Source organism: Lipotes vexillifer, unplaced genomic scaffold, assembly GCF_000442215.2.
Source record: "Lipotes vexillifer unplaced genomic scaffold, Lipotes_vexillifer_v1.1 scaffold567, whole genome shotgun sequence".
Classification (NCBI taxonomy): Eukaryota; Metazoa; Chordata; class Mammalia; order Artiodactyla; family Lipotidae; genus Lipotes; species Lipotes vexillifer.
The window spans coordinates 1331298-1343788 of NW_006776652.1; the positions used below are offsets into that span (position 1 = coordinate 1331298).

Below are 12491 nucleotides of genomic sequence, written 5' to 3' on the forward strand. Positions count from 1 at the left end.
GGGATCTTCCCGGACCGGGGCACGAACCCGCGTCCCCTGCATTGGCAGGCGGACTCTCAACCGCTGCGCCACCAGGGAAGCCCAAGTTCTTTATTTTACATACAAGCCTCTTATCAGCTTATTTGCAAATAGTTACCCCCCTTTCCCTGGGTTGTCTTTTTACTTTCTTGATGATATCATTTGCAGCACAAAGTTTTTTGTTTTCATATAGTCCAGTTTATATGTGTTTTCTTTTGTTGCTTCTGCTTCTGGTGTTGAATCTTAGAAACAGTTGCCTAACACAATGTCATGAAGATTTACTCCTGTGTTTTCTCCTACGAGTCTTAAAGTTTTAGTTCTTATATATAAGTCTATGAGCCATTTTCAGTTAATTTTTTTATATGGGATAAGGTACAGAAATGCTATTTTAAATTTTTATTTTATCATTATTCAGTACTAGTATATAGTTATATAATTGGTTTTTGTATTATCTAACCTTGCTAAATTTGCATATTAGTCCTAGCAGCTTTCCGTTGATTCCACAGAATTTGCTTTGTATTTATTCATGTCATCTGTGAATAAAGTCAGTTTAACATCTTAATTTTCTGTCTGTATGTCTTGCGTTTCTTTTTCTTGTCTTACTTCACTGACTAGGACATCAAGTACAATGTTGAGTAAAAGTTGTAAGAGCAGGACTATCCTTGCCTTTTACCAGAGGGAAAGTATTTAGTCTTTTACCATTAAGACAGATGAAAGATTTTGGTAGATGTCCTGTATTAAGTTTGAGGATGTTCCCTTCTATTCCTAGTTTGCTGAGATATTTTATCATGAGTGGGTGTTGAATTTTGTCAAAGAATTCTTTTCTGCATGTAGTGAGGTGATTTTTTTCTCCTTTATTTTGTTATGTGGCAAATTACATTCATTGATTTTTTTCAAATTTTAAACCCACTGTGCATTCTTGGTATAAGCCCCATTCAATCATAATGTGTTACCTTTTTCTATATTGCTGGATTCCATTTGCTACTATTAAGGATATTTTTGTCTATGTTATAAGCAACATTGGCCTATGGTTTTCTTGTTATGTTTTTGTCTGATTTTAGCATAAGGTAATTCTGGGCCTCATAAAGTGAAAAGGAAGATGTTCTCTTCTATGTTCTGGAAGAATTCATGTAAATTTGTTTTGTTTTGTCTTTTTCTCAAATGTTTTGGTAGAATTCACCTGTGAAGCAATCTGGTTAACTACAAGTTAAATTTATTTAATGGATATGAGACTATTTGGTTTATTTTGTTTATTTAATGGATATGAGACTATTTGGTTTATTTTGTGTTTTTTAAGGAATTTTTCTGTTTCATCTAAATTGTCAACTTTTCTGGCATAAAGTTGTTCATATTAATTCCCTAATCCTTTTCTGTATTATCTGTATTAAAGTTTGCTCTTTTGTTCCTGATGTTGGTAATTTGTGTCTTCTCTCCTTTTTACCGGGTCCAGTCTGGCTAGAGGTTTAATGGTTGTATCAATCTTTCTCAGGAACCAAGTTTTGGTTTCATCAGTCTTTCTCTATTGTTCTTCCACTTTTGTATTTAATTGAGCTGTTCTTTATTCCTCTCTTCTGTTTATTTTGGTTTCAGTCTGATCTTTTTCTAGTTTCTTAAGGCATAATCTTATATTATTGAATTTTTAGACCTTTTTCAGATATAAGCATTTCATGCTATGATTTCCTTCTAAGCATCTTTCTAGCTTCATCCCACAAATTTTGATAAGTACTATATTCATTTTCATTCAGTTCAAATTATTTTCTGGTTTTATTCTTCAGTCCCTGTGGTACTTAGAAGTATGTTTGCTTTTTAATTTCCAAATAGAGATTTTCTAATTCTTTCTTTAATTGATTTCTATCTTAATTTCATTATGGTCTGAAAATATGCTTTATATGATTTCAGTCTAAACAGTGTTGTGACTTGCTTTATGGCCCATAATATGTTCTATCTTGGTGACTATTTCATTCACACTTGAAGAATGTGTGTTCTCCCATGGTTGGGTGTATTGCTCTATAAATGTCAGTTGTATCAAGTTGGTTGATGGTTTTGTTTGAGTCTTCCATATCCTGACTCATTTTCTGTCCACTTGATCTATTAGTTACTGAAAGAGGAACGCTGAAGACCTCAACAACAATTATGTCTTTGTCTATTTCTCTTTTTAATTATCAGTTTTTGCCCCATGTATTTTAAAACTCTTTTATTAGGTGCATCCTAATAAATCCTGTGTTTCTAGGATTGTTATATCCTTTTGGTTAATTGATCCCTTTATCATTATGAAATGCTCCTCTTTATCCCTGATAAATATTCTGAAGTCTACTTGGTCTGACTAATATAGTCAATCTAGCTCTCTCTTTTTTTTTAATTTGTTTATTTTATTTATTTATTTTTGGCTGCGTTGGGTCTTCGGTGCTGTGCTCAGGCTTTCTCTAGTTGCAGTGAGTGGGGGCTACTCTTCATTGCAGTGCACGGACTTCTCATTGCAGTGGCTTCTTTCGTTGTGGAGCACGGGCTCTAGGCACGCAGGCTTCAGTAGTTGTGGCTCATGGGCTCTACAGCACAGGCTCAGTAGTTGTGGCGCACGGGCTTAGACGCTCCACGGCATGTGGGATCTTCCCGGACCAGGAGTAGAACCCGTGTCCCCTGCATTGGCAGGTGGATTCTCAACTACTGCGCTACCAGGGAAGCCCCAATCTAGCTCTCTTTTGATTAGTGTTTGTGTTGTATATTTTTCCTATTCTTTTATTTTGTTATTTTACTTTAACCTCTGTATCTTTATGTATAAATTGGGTTTCTTTTAGATAACACCTAATTGAGTTTTACTTTTTTATCCACTTGCTATCTCTGCCTTTTAATTAGAGCATTTAGACAGTTAATATTTAACCAAATTATCAACAAGGTTGAGTTTAAATCTATCATCTTGCTATGTGTTTTACCATTTGTCCCATCTGTGCTCCTTTCTTCCTCTTTTCTGGCTTTTTGGATTAACTAAGTGGTTTTATTGGTTACATTTTCATCCTCAATATTGGCTTCTTAATCATTGCTCTAGAGTTTACAGTATGCATTTTTAACTTACAACAGTCTATAGTGAAATAATATACCATTTCATGTACAATATAAGAATCTTAGCTACAGCACACTTCATTTACCACTTCCCATCCTTTGTGCTATTGTTGTAATAACTTTTGTTTCTACATATGCTATAAATCCTACTCTACATTGTTGTTATTTTTTCTTTAAACGGTCTATATTTTAAAGAGATTAGAACTTAGAATAAACCATTTTTATATTTACCATTTCTGGTACTTTTCACTCCTTTGTGTAAATTCAGTTTCCATTTGGTGTCATATTCCTTCTGTGTGAAGGATTTAAACATTTTTTGTAATGCAGATCTGCTTATGATTAATTCTTTAAGCTTTTGTATGCCTGGAAAGTCCTTATTTCATTTCAGTTTTGAAAGGTATTTTCACTGGGTAAAGAACTCTAGATTGACTTTTTTTCCTTCCAACACTGAAAAAAATTTCTCCATTGTCTTCTAGCTTGCATTATTTGGAGAAATCTTCTCACATCCTTGTCTTCATTCCCCTGTATGTGATGCCTTTTTTCCTCTGGCTGCTCTTAAGATTTTCTCCTTATAACTAGTTTTGAGCAATTTGATTATAAAATGCACTGGGGTTCACTGCACTTCTTAGATCTGTGGATTTACCATTTTTGTCAAATTTGGAAATTTTTGGCCATTATTTCTTCAATCATTTTTTTCTGTTCCCCCTTCTCTCTCATCTCCATTGAGGAATCCAATTGCATGTATACTTGGCTCCTTAAAGTTGTCCCACAGCTCATTATGCTCTTTTCGTTTTATTAAAGTATTTTTCCTCTGTGTATTCATTTTGGATAGTCTTTATTTATTCAGTTTCATTATTCTTTTCTTCTGCAGTATCTAATTTGCTGTTAATCTCATCAGTATGTTTTCATCTTAGATATTGTCCTTTTCATCTCTACAAATTTCAAGTCTTCCGTGTCTCATTTTCGATCTTTCTTGAACATATGGACTATAGTTTTAATGTTCTTTTCTACTAATTCTCATTTATGTCATTTCTGGTTCCATTTTTGTTGAATTTTTCCCCTCTTCATTATGAGTTGTAGCTTCCTTGTTCTTTGTATGTCTGGTAATTATTTATTTATTTATTTATTTTATTTTTGGCTGCGTTGGGTCTTCATTGCTGTGCGCAGGCTTTCTCTAGTTGCGGCAAGCAGGGGCTACTCTTCATTGCGGTGAGCGGGCTTCTCATTACGGTGGCTTCTCTTGTTGTGGAGCATGGGCTCTAGGCGCACAGGCTTCAGTAGTTGCGGCACACAGGCTCAGTAGTTGTGGCTTGTGTGCTCTAGAGTGCAGGCTCAGTAGTTGTGACACACGGGCTTAGTTGCTCCATGGCTTGTGGGATCTTCCCAGACCAGGGATCAAGCCCGTGTCCCCTGCATTGGCAGGCAGATTCTTAACCACTGTGCCACCAGGGAAGTCCTGTCTGGTAATTTTTGAGTGGTTGCTAGACATGAATTTTACTATTTGTATGCTGGATATTTTTACAGTTTTATAAGTATTCTTGAATTTTGTTCTGGGATGCAGTGAAGTTACTTAAATACCATTTGATCCTTTTGTGTCTTGTTTTTAAGCTTTGTTAGGGATTTAAGCTGAATTTAGTCTAATTTTGCCCCACTACTGTAGCAAGACCCTTCTTAGTACTCCAATAGATGCCCCATAAATTATGAGATTTTCCACTCTGTGAGCTCCAGACACCTTTATGATGATTCTTTCTCCAGCCTCAGGTGGTTTCCTTGCATGGATGTTCTGATTACTACTTAACTGAATACTCAAGGGGGCCTTCTACAGATCTCTGGAGTGCTGTCTTTGCAGCTTTTTCCTCTCTTGTGAACTCTAGGTGCCTTGGCTTCTCTGGGTTCCAATTCTATTTCCTAAACTCAGAGAGACCACTAGGCTTTGTCTGGGTTCCCCCTCCCTGCACTGTCCAGGAAGTAAGCTTGGGCAACCATAGGGCTCATCTCATCTCTGTCCCATCTCTCAGAGATCACTGTTCTTCCTTGACTTGTATCCAGTGTCTTGAGAGCTGTTGTTTCCTACACAGGCATACCTGGTTTTATGGTACTTCACAGATATTGCAGGAGTTTTGTTTTTTTGTTCATTTGTTTTTGTTTTTTACAAATGAAGGTTTGTAGCAGCCCTGCACTGTCAGATGATGAATAGCATTTTTAGCAATAAAGTATTTTTAAATTAAGGCACATACATTTTTTAGACATAATGCTGTTGTACACTTAATAGAATACAGTATAGTGTAATTATATGCACTAGGAAACCAAAAATTTCATGTGACTCACTTTATTGTGATAATCGCTTTATTGCAGTAGTCTGGAGCTAAGCCTGCAATATCTTTGAGGTATGCCTGTATTATAGTTTTTTAGTTGTGTCAAGCTGGAGAGTAAATTCAGTCCCTGTTACTTATTTGGCCTGAACCAAACATCTCCTGAGTCAATTATGATCATTTATATTTTTCTAGATATTGTTCATGCTATTTGCTAATAATATTTTTCATCATGACTATATGTTATTATATTCCTCTTTTTTTTTTTTTTTTTTTTTTTTTTTTTTTTTTTTTGGGGGCTCCGGGGGCCTCTCACTGCTGTGGCCTCTCCCGTTGCGGAGCACAGGCTCCGGGCGCGCAGGCCCAGAGGCCATGGCTCACCCCGCGTCTCCTGCATCGGCAGGCGGACTCTCAAGCACTGCGCCACCAGGGAAGCCCTATATTCCTCTTTTTAAAATTCCCAGTAGTGTTTATCATCTTTCCTTTTTTCCCTTCATTTCAATCACTGGATATTAGTCTTTTTCTTTTTTTTCAAAGAAAAAGCTTTTGATTTTGTTGATGTTTTCTATTGTTTCCTTATTTTTTATTTTATTAATTTCTCTGGTTATCTGATGTTCTGCTTTCTTTGTTCCTTTTTCTTACTTCCTTAGTTAGATATTTAGCCCGTTCATGTTCTAGCTTATTTTTTCCAAGTAAGTTCTATTTATTTATTTTGAATACTACACATTTCCCTCTGAAGATGTTTTTAACTGCATCCCTTAATTTGTGATTTGTGGTATTTTCACTTTATCTTAGTTTAAATATTTTCTAATTTCCATTATGATTTCTTATTTGATGAATGAGTTACTAAGAATTTTTTAATTCCCAAAGGTATGGGTGGTTTGAGTCATCACCCTTTTTCTTAGTGTAATTGCATCAGAAAATATGGTGTGTGTGTGTGAGTGTATATGTGTGTGTGTGTGTGTGTGTGTGTGTGTGTGTATATATATATATATATATATATATATCAGATCAATTCTTTGGTTATTTGTTGAGACTCAATTTGTGGCTTACTACATGGTAGTATTATAGGATTCTATGTGTGTCCATTAAATCAAGTGTATTAACTGCGTTCAAACCTATATATTTTTTCTCTCCTGATGTATCAATTAGCAAAAGAAATGTGTTAAAATTTCCTGTTATGATTGTGGATCTTCAGGTTCTTCTTATAATTTTGTTTACTTTATATATGTTTATTTTTTTAATTGAAAATCGTTTTAGATAATTGTAGATTCACATGCAGCTGTAAGAAATAATACTGAGAGATCCCTGTATGTTTTGTCCAGTTTTCTCCAATGGTAACATTTTGCAAAACTGTAATATAATATCAAAACCAGGATATTGACATTGATACAATGCAGGGATCTATTTATACAACTTTATCACCTAAGTTCCTATATCCACCACCACAGCCAAGATACTGAACAGTTCCAACACCCCACGGATCCCTCATGTTGCCCTTTTATAACCACACTCACCTCCCCCCTGCTCCCTCACCTCCCCCTAACCCCTGGCAACCACCAATCTGTCCTCCATTTCTAAAATTTGGTCGTTGAAATAGAATCAGACATATGTAACTTTTTGGGAACTGGCTTTTTTTTCTCAGCATAATTCCCTGGAGATTCATTCATTTTACTGCTGACTGGTATTCCGTGGTATAGTTGTACCACAGTTCAACAATTCATCTGTGGAAAAACTGGGCTGATTCCTATCTGGGGCTCTTACAAATAAAGCTGCTATGAGCATTTGTGTATAGGTTTTTGAGTAAGCTAAGTTTTCATTTCTCCTGGGGTAAATGTCCAGGAGTGCAATTGCTGGGCCATATGGGGGTGGTTACACATTTCTCCTGGGATAAATGTCCAGGAGTGCAACTGCTGGGCCATATGGGGGTGGTTACACATTTAGTTTCTTAAACTGCCAGACTGTTTTCTAAAGTGGCTGTACCATTTTGCATTTCTATCAGCAATGCATAAGTGATCAAGTTTCTTTGCATCCTCATCGACATTTCGTGTTATCACTATCTCTTTTATTTTAGCCATTCTAATGTGTGTGTAGTAATGTCTCATTGTGCTTTTAGTTTGCATTTTCCTGGTGGCTAATGATGTTGAACATCTTTTCATGCGGTTTTTGCCATATGTATGTTCAGTTAAGTGTTCATATCTTTTGCTCATTTTCTAATTGGATTGTTTTGTTACTGTTGAATTTTGTTAATTTTTTATATATTCTAGACACTAGTCCTTTGTCAAATATATGGCTTGCAAATGTTTTCTTCCCAGTTTATAACTTGTCTTTTCATTCTCTTGTTTTATGGAGCAAACGTTTTTAATTTTGATGAGGTCCATTGTATTCTTCCTTTTATGACTTTTGATGTTAAGTCTAAGAACACATTGCCTGGTCTGAGATCATGAAGGTTTTCTACGTTTTTTGTCCAAAAGTCATATAGTTTTATGTTTTACACTTAAGTCCATGATCCATTTTGAGTTCACTGTTGTATAAGCTATGAGGTTTAGGTGAAGGTTCATTTCTTTGCCTATGGACGTCCAATTGCTCCAGCTCCATTTGTTGAAAAAGCTTCCTCCATTTAATTGAGTTTGCACCTTTGTCAAAAATCAGTTGCAGGTATTTGTGTGTGTCTATTTCTAGGTCTTCTGTCAATCTATGTGTCTATCCCTCTAATATCACACTGTCTTGATTACTGTGGCTATAGTTTTATGTATGTTCAGACTGTGTTGTTGATGCATATAATTTACAGGTTTAGCTTTCTTGTAAAATTTGTACTTTCCTTGTATAATTGTAAATATCTTCCTTGTCTAATTTTTTTCATTATGTGGTGACCTTCTTTATCCCTAAAATACTTATTGAATTAAAGCTTATATCATCTGATATTAATTTGTTTCCCAGATGTCCCTCAATCTCCATTATTCCTTTATTCTTTAGTAATGGATTCATGACTTTTAGCTGGTCACAAGGCTACTGAGAATAAAAACTATATTCCCTCTAAGTTTGGCATAACCATGAAGTTCTGGCCAATGCGATGTAAGCAGAAGTGGGATCTACAACATCTGCAAAATGTCCTTAAAGAGAGATCATGTGACCACTTTTTAATCCCTTCCTGGAGTGTAGATGTGATGACTAGAACAAGAGCAGCCGTCCTGGGCGAGGTGGGAGCCGTGTATTGAGAATGGTAGAGCAACACGGTACAAAGAGCCTGGATCCCTGGTGATTGAGGAGTGGTATACCCATAGCTTATGTATGGGCTTAGTTTATGTGACAAAGAAGTGAGTTTCTACCTGTGTAAGCCACTGTTATGGAGTTTTCTGTCACTTATTACCAAGCCTAATCGTAACAAACACTACTAGCTTCATTTTTTAGGGACTTTATTTTTTAAGAGCAGTTTTAGGTTTACAATAAAATCGAGCCTCCCCCATTATCAACATCACTCACCAGATAGTACAACTAGCTCCATTTTCATTTTAGTCATGTGTGGCTGCCATAACAGAGACCTAACTACAGGGGCTTAAGATTTATTTCTGTCTTGCATAGAAGTCCAGAGATGGGCAGTCCAGAGCCGATGAGATGACTCCATGGTCACCAAAGACCAAGTCTCCTCGTATCTTTCTCCTGTCTTTAGTGCAGACCTACCATCCTCAAAATCACCTTACAGTCTAGGAAGGCTGCTGCAGCTCCAGCCCTCACTTCTACAATTAATGTAATAGGAAAGAAGCAGCAAGGGAAGACCACAGGGACTTCTCTCAGTTCTCTGTCCACCTTTTAAGGAGTCTTCCCACAAGTACCACCTTCCAAATTCTGCTTGTAGTTCATTGATCCAGAAATTAGTTACATAGTCACAACTGCAAAGGAAACTGAAGAATGCAGTTTTTGGCTGGGTATAGTATTTCAGTAATATGAGGGTGCTGTTATTATGGAAGGAAAGAATGGCTATTGGGTAAGCAACTGGAAGCCTCTGCTGCACCTGGTATGTATATTTCCATCTCTTTACTCCAGCATTTCTCTGTCCTTATAAGGTTTCTTATAAGTAGTATGTAGCCAGACCTGTTTTAATCTATCCAGCCAGTATAGTCTGTTTATATTGATTGTGACTTGCTAATATACTTGGATTTACTTGTAGCATGTAGTTTGTGCTTCTATTTTCCTTGCCTTTAAAATTTTTCTGTTTCCTTTTTCTAGTTTACCTGTCTTTTATTAGATTGATTAAAGTTTCTTTTCCCCTTTTCTCTTCTACTGGTTTAGAAGCTATAGAATCTCATTCTAATCTTTATTTGTTCTCCTTAATTTTTTAAGTCACGCGTGATCAAAGTCGAAAATTAATGTTTTCTTCCTCCCAAACCAGGGGATTCTAATTACTTTCATTTTAACATACGTATTGTCATCATGTAGCATTTTAGCCCCAACGTGTTTTAAACCAGCTCAACACTAGTCATGACTAGTGTTGTTTTATTTTACGGCAATGTTCCCTTAGGTCTTTATTTGTTTGTTTGTTTGTTTGTTTGTTTTTACCAATTTTTTTTTCTCATCACTGCTTCTTGCACCTACTTCTCAATTTAATTGCCATCTTTTTGAACATCCTCTTGTAGACCTGGGAGTAGTAAACTTACTTGGGCTTTGCTCAGAAGTATCTTTCTTTTGCCCTCATTCCTTCATGATAGTTTGGCTGTGTATATACTTCTAGGTAAGAGGTCTGATTCCTGACCTCTTTCTGATTCCTGATGTTGCTGTTGAAATCCTCAGTCTGCCTGGTTATTGTTCCTTTTTTGGAAATCTGGCCTCTCTGGTTGATTTTAAGCTCATCTCTTTGTTCTCATCTGTCATTTCACCGTAGTATGTTCAGGTGTGGATTTATTTTTATTTATCTGTTCAGGGATGAGGTTTCCTGCATATGAGGATCTGTCTTGGATCATTTCTGGAGAACTCTTGGTTGTTATCACTTAGAACACTGACTCCATTCTCTCCAGTCCCTACCTCTGATTGGATGCATGTTGGACCTTCTCACCTGTCCTCCACGTCCAGCTTCTCTCTCATATTTTGTTTGTTTCTCTCTGTGCTTCATACTGGGTAGTTTCTTCCCAGCACTTCTCCAATTTACTGATTCTTCCTTCAGCTGCTTCACTCTGCTTTTTAACCATTTGTTCACTTTACTTCAATGCTAATGTTTTTGATGTCTAGAAGCTGCCTTTGGTTCTTTTTATTTTTTTATTTATTTATTTTTTTTTTGCAGTACGCGGGCCCCTCACTGTTGTGGCCTCTCCCGTTGCGGAGCACAGGCTCCAGACACACAGGCTCAGCGGCCATGGCTCACGGGCCCAGCCGCTCCGTGGCATGTGGGATCTTCCCGGACCAGGACACGAACCTGTGTCCCCTGCATCAGCTGGCGGACTCTCAAGCACTGCGCCACCAGGGAAGCCCTCTTTTTATTTTTTGTAATATCTTATTCTTATTGATTCCTACTCTTATATTTATTTGATCTTCATCAAACATTTCATGTGGTTTAGGTTGTTATTCTCTTATCTCAGGCTCCTGGTTGTACATTTTGCTTTGTTCTGCTGCCAGACTCTAGCAGCGTTGTTTCTTGTGTGTTTTGTAGTTTTAGGTGGTGAGCTCCTCTTCTGGTTTGGTTTGGTTCTGTCTTGTGAAAGAATTCTGTATGAAAAGAATTCAGAGTGTCCCTAGAGACTGGTTTTGTGTTTGCATCTGCCATTTGCCCCAGGAATATTGCAAGCCTGGGATTTTATACAGATCTCTTGGCTTGGCAGTGCCCACTGAGTAAGTTCAGACTTGCTCTAAGTGAGAGGTACAACCACAGCTGTTAGCTTCTCACAGGAGACTCTGTTATCTCACCCACACATTCTTGTTTCCCTCCTTTGATGGTGGGTCCTTTCTAGTTAGATGGCTTAGGGTCCTTCAGTCACTTCTCCTCAACCCTCACCATGGGGCTTTTTACTGAGATGTAGCCCTTTGAAGGTCCCCTCCCCAAGGGTTTGTCTCTTGTCCACATGAGTGTCACAACCCAAAGTCCTTGCTGTTTTCAAGGACATCCTCCCTTCAGCTGTGGCATCAGCCTCTGCACAGGCTGCTCTTCTTTCTGATGCACAGGAACACTTCTTTCTGTCTTACCATTCAACCAAGCCGTAAAAACATTGAATTACATTTTATCCAGCATTTCTAGGTGTTTGTGATCAGTTTTCACTTACCTGCTTCCTCTCTGAACCAGAAACTCTAAGTTAATCTCTCTAAGACTCAGTTTCCACCTCTGTAAAATAACAACACCTCCTTTGTGGGCTTCTTGTGAAGATTTAAATGAGATAAAGCAGGTAAAATGTGTAGCATGGGGCCTGGCACATGGTAAGAACTCAAGAAATTTAAGTATCATTATGGTTACTCTAGAAAATTTGCAACGTTTGGAAAAGTGTAAAGAAAATAAATGTGGTACTGTCCACTGAAAATTATGGTTAGCACTGTAATATATTTCTAACCTTTATTCCTATGAATATTGAATATTCACACATTACTTATAAGATGATAGGAAGACTGTAATACAACTTTGCATCTGCTTTTCTCATTTGATCAATGCCTTAGTCAGCTTGGGCTGACATAACAAAATACCATGGAGTGAGTGGTTTAAACAACAGACATTTCTTCCTCACAGTTCTGGAGGCTAGAAGTCTGAGATCAGGGTGCCAGCACAGTCGGGTTTTGGTAAGGGCCCTCTTCCTGGCTTGCAGATGGCTACCTTCTTTTTGTGTCCTCACATGGCCTAGAGAGAAAGCAAACTGTCTGGTCTTGTCTTCTAAGGGCACTAATCCCATCACAAGGGCCCCACCCTCATGACCTCAACTAACCCTAGTTATGGTCCCAAAGGCTCCATCCCCAGATACCAGCACATTGGAGGTTAGGGACTTCAACATAAGAATTTGAGGGAACACAGTTCAGTCCATAGCTATCAGACTATTTAACAGCTGCACCTCAGCCTGGAAGACCATCTGTGATCTTGGCAGGAATGAGATTATCAGATCCATGCTCTTCTCCAACAGAGTCCACCTCAGCAGG

At 37.5% G+C, this 12491-nt stretch overlaps 1 protein-coding gene across 1 annotated transcript in view; it reads left to right on the top strand.

Annotated features, from left to right (window-relative positions):
* Positions 1-12491, top strand: part of NPM2 (nucleophosmin/nucleoplasmin 2) — a 22210-nt gene that overhangs the window by 6506 nt on the left and 3213 nt on the right. The window lies entirely within an intron of this gene.